Source organism: Gavialis gangeticus, unplaced genomic scaffold (genome assembly GCF_001723915.1).
Source record: "Gavialis gangeticus isolate Ggan-Ray unplaced genomic scaffold, GavGan_comp1, whole genome shotgun sequence".
NCBI classification, from domain to species: domain Eukaryota; kingdom Metazoa; phylum Chordata; order Crocodylia; family Gavialidae; genus Gavialis; species Gavialis gangeticus.
Window position 1 is genome coordinate 127,922,144 of NW_017729024.1, and position 9,416 is coordinate 127,931,559.

Sequence of the window (9,416 nt, forward strand, 5' to 3'; positions counted from 1 at the left end):
CCACTATGGACTCTACTAGCTCCCCCGATCCTGCCAAACCCTCCCAGACCCCACCAACACTCCAGCAGACCCCACTTACCCCCCAAACTCCCCAACAACTCCTTGCAGACCCCACTTTCCCCACTGATCCCCCCAAACCCCCCTGCTAACACCCCTTCCTGACTTACCTTGATTGGGTGATGATTTTTATCTCAGTCTAACCTCCCTAAACATCCGTACATACCCTATATTTCATTATGCCATATACTTTAAGGGTGCTATTTTAGAAAACATACTATATCCTTAAACCTCTTAAACCAAGTAGTCTCAAAAGGTACAGATGGAACAAAGGAAAATTAGAACTATCAAATTCATTTTTCAAGTGTATTTATTAAAAAGGATCTAGAAAATTTAGTCTGTTTACGCCAAAACATCTCAGTCTTTTAGATTTTAAAATACAGCAAATACAGTTTGTAGAAAAGCAAAATTATTGTTTAAGTTTAAAATGCAAAACTAAAAATTAAAATTAAAATATATACTTAAAAAAGTACGTAAAATTATACTTTTCAAGAAAAAGAGCATATGATATACCAAAAAACAACCAAACAAAAAACAGCCACAGTTTCTTACCTCTGTTTATCTCTTCTGTTTCAGCAGTAAAGATGACCTCAGTTATTCGGGTTACGTCTTTATTAAGAGAAGATAACCTTTAAAAAAATTAAAAAGCATACTATCATTTTTTATCTCAACTTGTAACTAAACCTGCAAAAACAAACAAGAATATATTAACTAAAACCAGGCTACAGCCAATGTTGCAGTTGATGGAAGGTTGCTGGAAAATCCCTATTAATTGTAAAGAAGATAATCATTTTATTTAGTTTGTAACAGAAAATAGCTCTCCTTATGATGCCAAATGGAAAAGTAGTGTTGAAACGTGCAACTCCCTGGCTTTCCAAACAGGGGATATTAGTAAGTTACTGCTGCCTGAAAGAGAACTGTAAAAGTAACTGCAAGGGAAACTAAGAACTTCAATGAGGAGGTTTCACATGAGGAGAACACTGTGTAGAAAGCAGTCAGCAGCCCCAGCTTTCCTTTGTGGTGTGAATACAGGGCATCGCCTGCCTGCTAAACCAGGGACCAGCTTCACTTTCCCTGCCTCTGCTCAGGGGTGGCAACAGCCTCCTGTCAGAGGAGTGGAGCTGAGTAGGTCTCCTTGAAGGACAGGATCAACTTTAAGCATATGATTTATTACACAGACCATCTAACTTTGTGGAAATCATCCATTTTCTCCTCAGATTTATTGCAGATTATTATTTGAATGTTTTTTTTTTAATTGAAGATGTTATTGAAATTGCTGAAATACTTTAAAATATCACAAACTATGTGAGGGCTTTGAAGCTGGATACGGGAATCCAGCAGGGACCCAAAGGAATCATCTCATCTTCATCTGTGTGAGCTGGACCCCCCAACTATATAAACTGATGAAGCCTACAGGTGGCAACCAAAGGGTGCTGGCTTGAATTATTTTTAGTTTGACTTGCTTTTAATAGATTACTAACTTATGTAACTTTTGGTTGTGGTACTTATTTCATTATTCAGTAACTGGTCCTTTCAGCAGTATCTGTTCATCAGTTGGTCTGTAAAGATCATGTTTTAGAAATGGAAGTCCTAGGTTTGGGTAATAGGTTTATAACCAAGAGGTTTATAACTGAGAGACGGGGGGAGTCTGGCCATTGTAAATATATATAATCATTAGTCTGTCTATAATCGAAGCACCTCTTGTCTCTGTAGCACCTCATCTCTATACTCTTGCTGTCAGTAAGCAGAGATCCATCTATGCAACTGAAAGTTGTAAAATGTATTAAGAAAGGTCTAAAAATTACCTTTTCCTTTCAACCCATTAACATCCCCCAATAACAGTCCAATGATAGAAATTTAAATGAGACATCAGAAGAAAAGGATAAAGAATAAGAAAACTTATTTTTACCACATAGCTAGCTGTAGGTAAAGGAAAAGGGAATTTTTTATATAAATCTTACAGCTACCCCTTGAGTGAGAGGTTTTAATTCATTCCCTGACTCTGTCCTCCCAGGAGACAAGACCTGGATACATGAAACAGCCCTACAACAGGAAACTGAAGGCAACAAGGGTGTCTCAGATTGTCAAATCCTCCCAATTATCTCTTATGTCTATAACTGTTGTTATGATAAAAACAAGTGAAGAAATGATTCTTTAAAAGTGGAGTTAACAGCAATGAAGAAATTAGTCTGTGATTCTAAATCACACCTAGAAGCACATGATATTTTACTAAAAGCAACTGATGGAAAATTGATAAACAACAAAACTTTAAAACATGTGTCTAATAAAAAATATAACTCTGAATAGTGAGGATTTTATTACAACTGATAAACTGACAGTCAGTCTCTGATCAACAACACCTCTTCCTCTATTTCTTTTTTTTTAAGTAAGCATAGCTCTATTAGAGACAAAAACCAAAAGATTCAGAGGGCAAAATATTTTATTATTCAACTTTTATACACACAAGAGAAAGAGCTCTTTTAGCATGGAACAGACAATCGTACGATTTTTAGCCAAAAGAGTTAACATTTCTCTTCAGCTACGTAACATTATTTATGTATCCAGGTGGCAGTCCTCAAGAGGATCTTCCCAAGAGTAGGTGGTTAGGAGTTTAAATATTAAGTACCTGGTGTTAATTGTTGCAGCTAATTGTTTTCCCAATGGGGTGGAAATTAAAAAAAAAAAAGATGCTCTACCTCTTCAAAAAGGAAGTGCAAAACTCTAGAACTCTTGGTTCAGAGATGATATCTTTTATTAGACCAACTAAGAAATCACAAAAAAATGCACTTTCTTAGTTGGTCTAATTAAAAGGTATTATCTCTGAACCAAGAGTTCTAGAGTTTTGCATTTCTTTTTTGTCTCAGACCAACACAGCTACCAAATACATCCCCCTACCTCTTCAAAGTAAGGCATATTCCTACCAATGATTGTCTTGCTTCTGTATCTATGGACTCAAGACATTAGCTAGATCCTAAAGAGAAGCAAATTTCTTCATTTTTAAGCGAGTTTGGTATTTTGGTTTGAAATATAGCTGGGTTGACAAATAAATTATCAGACCTATTGTGGAGAAGTTTTATTAATGATTTGGATATTGTGATTTTACAAAAGATGTAGTATGGAAAGATGGTATCCCTTCCTGGACTTTTTGTTTTTGTTTTATAAAAATGGCGGCGAGGAAAAAACCAAAGGGCAGTTTCAGTGGGACTTAGTTACTTTCCTCTTAAGGTGTCTGATTGAGGGACTAGAAATTGAATTAGAGTATAACTAGCTATAAGCTGTCATCATTAAATTCTGTGGTACAGCTCCCTTAATTCTGGTTAATATTTACTTCCTACCATGTATATCAAGGATTGATGAAGTCTTAAAATGAGAATTGCGACATGAAGCTGTTGAGACAATCAGAAATAAATTTCCAGAGTTAGGAATAATAATAGCAGGTGATTTTAATGCTAGAATTGATGGCACCGATATCTAGGATAAAGAAGAAATAATAAATGACATATGGAGAATCCTACCAGCAATCTTAAGCGATTTAGAATGCTTAACAGACAGACTAGAAAGGGTATAAATGGGGCATTCACCTTTGTTACAACTAAAGGAACAAGTGTGATAGCCTATAGACTAGTAGAATCACATATGTGGTGTAAGTATAAATCATTCAAAATTCTCCCACGTGTGGAGAGGAGAGTGACCACTTCTCCCTCTCTCTCAGGGTTCCTTTAGAGTTTTATGAGGATTCTTCCCCATCTGCTATACAAGTAGCCCCTAGATTAGAAGGTCTTGACAAGAAAAGAACTAAATGAAATGATGAGTTAAGAGAAAAATGTGTTGCTCTGTCAAAGATACTCTCTCAGGCCATTCATCTCAAATTCTTAAAGAAAATGAAAACAAAAAGCAATTACTCAATATGAAGCAGTTATCAAACACCTGGAAAATGCTGGCACAAAAGACAGCATCTTTGTAGGAAACAGGTGCTGGTAGCATAAACCATGGTTTGATGAGGACTGCTCTAAAGCTAAAGACTTTAATAGAAACACTGGAGGAATACAAGTCAGAAACAATACAATTGTTATTGAACAGGTCAATAGGAGGATCCCATAAGAATTTCATTTTAGAAGCCTCTCCTCTTCCAAAAAAGCCATTATTTGGATGGTTAAATAACATTTTGTTTCCAAGACCATTTGTTTGAAGTAGAATAATTCTCACAGCCACTGACCCAATATTACCCTTATATTTAAGACATGGTATAAATCAGGGATAGGCAATCCCTGGCGCACATGCCAGAGCATGGAACGCTAAGGTACTTTGCTTGACACGTGTACCTGAGGGCGGACAGCAGGGGAGCAGCTAGGGGCCTAATCTTTGTTGTGGCAGTATAGTCCTGACCCCTTCCCGGCCAACGACATAGAGGCACATGTGCACCAACCTCCTGCAACAAGCCAGGCCGGGGCCCTGCAGACCCTGGTGCAGCTGCTTGCAGCCTCCCCACCACCTGCTGCAAGCATCCCAGACTCTATGGTGGGTATCAGGGGCTTGACCAGAACCCGGGCTTGTTACGGCAGGCAGCTGGGAGGCTGCAAGTGGCTGCACTGGGGTCTGCAGGGCCCTGGCCTGGCTTGTTGCAGGAGGTTGGTGCTAGCTGCTGGTGGCAGGTGCATGTGTACCTCACGGTGGACAGCGGAGAAGGAGCTGCACTGCTACAAAAAGAATCAGGCCCCTTGCAGCTCCCCTGCCATCCACCCCTGGCATGCCAACATCTTACATGTTGAGGTTGTGGGTGTTTTTGGCATTATGACCAAAAACATTGCCAACTCCTGATATAAATGAAGGTGCCAGCATGCAGACAGATATGCAGACAGTGAGATCTTCTCAAACGTCTCCTTTTTTAAATTAATAAAACACTTTTTTAGCCTTGAAATATACCTATCCAAAGTACAGAACTACAATGAGAGGTCATTACCAGACTACAATTCACTCAAGACAGATGTGCAGTCATTACAGGCAGGTGGTGTCAGATCCCATATACAAACAAGATATATTCCTACAGAAAGAATGAGATAGATAGACTGTTTAAATTGCTCTTTGTCATCTTCCTCATTTTTTTGAAGAAATAAAAGGAAGATGGATCTCTTCATTGGTGGAAAATTTTAAATACTGAGCTAATAAGGAAAAAAACAATTTGGCTCCTCTCTAATAAATTACAGCATTACTTGCACTCAGACTAAGGGCCAAAATCAAGTAAAATTACCCTGCTTTTATTCTTTTACTCAATTATTGTACATTGTGTCTATTTTTTGTATCATCATATAGTATGCTCTTTAATTTGGTTTCAATTTGTTGAAACTGTAATCTTATTTTGTTTTTACCAATAACTATAATTTATATAATGTGATTATTATAGTACTGATAGATATAATTTTATTGTCAATTTTACTGATGTGTTTTAGCAAAAGCTGTAAAAACAAACAAACCCCCAAACCTTAAATAACTACTAATATTACTACAGTTAAAACTAATCTTCCCACTTGCTTCTTTACCGGAACACTTCTTTCCATCACAATAGTAAAATGAAAATGTTTCTAATATAAACATTATGTTTCAGATGCAGGGATGCTGATACACAAAACGCTGTGGCACTTCAATTAAAGCGGCTTTCGGAGCTGATCTAATTGAAGCACCACCCTCACCCCAGAAAAAGTGCCCAGCTGGTCCATTTGCAGAGGAAACTACTCTTGAGTCTGAGGGTATCAGAACATGGGCTTTGAGATTGTATCTCGATTTTCTTTAAGTGTACCACCAAATACGTTTAAAAGCATATTTATTAAGAACCTAGACCAATGCTATTTTAATGGCATTTTATTCTCTAGGATTTCTGTTGCAGCTGTTCATTTAGATTCCAGGGAGGATCCTGGCTGGCCTCCAAATACATTCTCCTAAAGGACTGTGTTTTATAAGAAGTTAGTAGCTCTTCGCAGCATTTCATACAGCTTACAAATGTACTATCACCTCTTCACGTGCAGCTCCTCCTCATCGAGGTCACTCTCAGTTACTGAGCCCTCCACTATTGTCTCATCGCTGTCGCTGTCGGACAGTTGTGCTCCTGCCCTCATGGCTTCTCTCGCCTCAGAAACTGCTCCTCTTCTTACTCCTTCTCCTCAGGCAGCTCCTCCCTGCCTCCAGGCACTGCATCACAAGCGTGGAAGGAAGAGGGGTTGCAGTGCCTTCTGGGAAGCACCGGGCTCAGGGGAGCCACCACAGCAAAGCTGACAGGAACGGAAAATACCAACCTCCTCAAATGGCGGGGAGTCATAAGACCTCCCTAAAGTAGAAGGAAAACTTGAGAAAGTGGGAGAATCAGTCATCAGACAAACAATGCAGGCCCCAGGCACACAGGATGAACCCAAGGCTTGATCTTTCCTTGCAGCCTTTGGGAATCATACTGCTCATGATGCAGGGTAGTTAATTCCTCTCACAAGATTGGTCTAGGCCTATACAGGGTCTCTGGGATCAAGTGTCCACCCCCTGCAGGGATGAGATTATGTGAAGCCCCCCTCACCAATATCCAGTTACCATCTTTCCTGCTTCGACTCTCCTCCATCATCACGCACTTCCCAAGAATTCACCAAGCACAAGGGGTATTTGCCCCCAGCATTTTGCCCACTTGCTAGTTTGTAACATCACCCATATTTCCACAGTGAAATGCATCAGCTCTCCTCAGCAATTTACCTCACACCATGTTTATGACAATATAGTCATGCGACACTTACATAATACATGCCTCCTTAATTAACACGGCTTTCACATTTATAGGGTAATTAGAACCACTGACCCTAGGCAAATACAATAATAAGATAAGCAGAAAAAACAGTTTATGAAGGTTTACTGTAAAACAATAGAAACCATGGTACTAGCTTTTAGTATTAGCACCCCATTATATATACTATGTATTTTTTTAATCAGACAAAAAATGATGGGATACACAAATTCTGCTGACTCCCACTCTCTCGAATTCAAACCACTGAGAGAGATCTCATTTCTATCCAAATAACTCTGGGCCGACAATGCCACAATCTCCATGTTCTCCACCCACAATCCCACCTCAAAACATTCAGTAAAAGTGGGGGGAAAGCAGTATTTATATATAGTAAATTTTCATTTTAAAGTTGGGGGAAGACAGTAACCCCACTCAAAGATGTAAGAGAGTCCAGTCCCTGCTTTCTGAAGCCTCAGCTAATATTAGCACAAATAAAGCTCACTTAGTGCAGTGACTGGTGTAATAAAATAAATAGTAAGTTTCATACTTCTACCATGACATGTAGTGGTTACTCCTACTCCCACTGATCACAGTGGTACAACACACTTTAACTCTTTATTCACAAAATACATAATTTGTGGCCTTGGGTCAGGCACACCAGAAAACTACAATAGGAATGATTAGTCAGAAAGAGGGAGAGGAAAGCAAGATTTTCATTCAAAATCCAGACAATTATATATGTAAAAAAATACATATTTATATACCTCACTTATGTGTACAGTTACTGTACAGAAAATCACCATTTTGTTTCTAAATGGATATTTCCGTGTGAAAATGTAGTGACTGCCACGCGAGTTAGATGCATGATCACGCAACTGACAAACAAGAACAGCATTAATTTGTGATGGAAACAAGCACTTTGTATTTAGACAAAACAATATACTGCTCAAAAGGATTATATTTCCTAAGGAACATAGGCCCCGGAAGCCTGAACACTGCTCTATTCTAATTTTAGATTATTAGACAGATTGATGCTTAGACTTTCTGTTAAACTTCCTTACTGTAGCAGAAGAATAGACCGTAATGAACCAATATAGTATCTCTTACTGGTTTTAATTTACTGTAGTTCCATTTAAATACTTTTAGATTATATAGCATCATATACAAATATGAAAATCTCAGAACAACTTTTACTACTGAGCAGTAGGAATCCTTGTAGAATCAACTTAAAATATAAAACCTTCCAAAGCTATTGCATCAGCAGTGTTTTTACTGTTTCTATCAGCATGTGAAATCATGAAATGTAAAGCTCCACCCTACAATTCTTGTGTTACAATCACCCTTCCTCCAGCAAAGAATGCTGGATCAGTGCCAAGCAGTCATTTAAACACTTCCTTTTTGGTGGTAGAAAAAGGGGACATCTCCCCTTGGAGCACCAAAACTCTGGCCACTATTTCTGCACTCTGCCCTGCCACCACCCAGGGCACCATGTGCCACTGCTGATGCTCTGCCTCTCCACTGTCAGGGCTGAACCCAGAGCTGCTTCAGGGAAGTTTTGAGGAAGCGGGTAGAGTGGAGGGAAGGGAGGTTGGAGTATCCTCCTAGCTCCATTCCACTACCTTCTCCTTAGGCAGTAGCACCCAGGGCTTGTGCCCCACTTGCCCACCCATCAATATGCTATTGCTGTACAGCAAAGTGTCTAGCCAATACCTAACTCCTATTAGGAGCTACAGAATATTAATTTGAAAATATGTTAACACTATCAAAACAAGAGAAAATAACATTCCCACTTCTCTCACCCATAAATACCAAAGGAATATGCATATAGATGACAGTTCTTAGCAATCTGACATTGCATACTAGTGAAGATATGTAGATAAGCACCATAAAGAGTTTGTCACTCAGAACACAGATACAGTAGCAGGGTTACAACTGAACTGGTTTGTCAAAACATTTTCCTTTTCTGAGTTAAAGAGGACTTTGCACCACAATGATGGATGAGATCTCTCTCTAGAGCTAACAAAAAACTGCAAAAAAGTTTCAGTTTGTTTTTCCAAGCATTTCCCCTTCATAGTTTCATAGTTGGTAGGGTTGGAAGGGACCAGAGCAGATCATCAAGTCCGACCCCCTGCCATGGCAGGAAAAAGTACTGGGGTCAAATGACCTCAGCAAGGTGTTTGTCTAGCCTTGTCTTAAAGACCCCTAGGGTAGGAGCCAGCACCACTTCACTTGGAAGTTGGTTCCAGATCCTAGATGCCCTGACAGTTAAATAGCGCCTCCTGATGTCTAGCCTGAATCTACCCTCTGCCAGCTTGTGACCGTTATTCCTGCTCACTCCTGGTAGCGCTTGGGGGAACACAGACTTTCCCAGTGCCTGCTTGTCCCCTCTGACTAGTTTGTAACAGGCCACTAGATCCCCTCTCAGCCTTCTCTTGTGGAGGCTGTACAAGTTCAGGTCCCTAAGCCTCACCTTGTAGCGCCTGCCCTGCTGCCCCTTGATCATGCGAGTGGCCCTCCTCTGGACCCTCTCCATGTTGTCCACATCCCTCTTGAAGTGCGGCGCCCAGAACTGGATGCAGTACTACAGCTGTGGCCTGACCAGTGT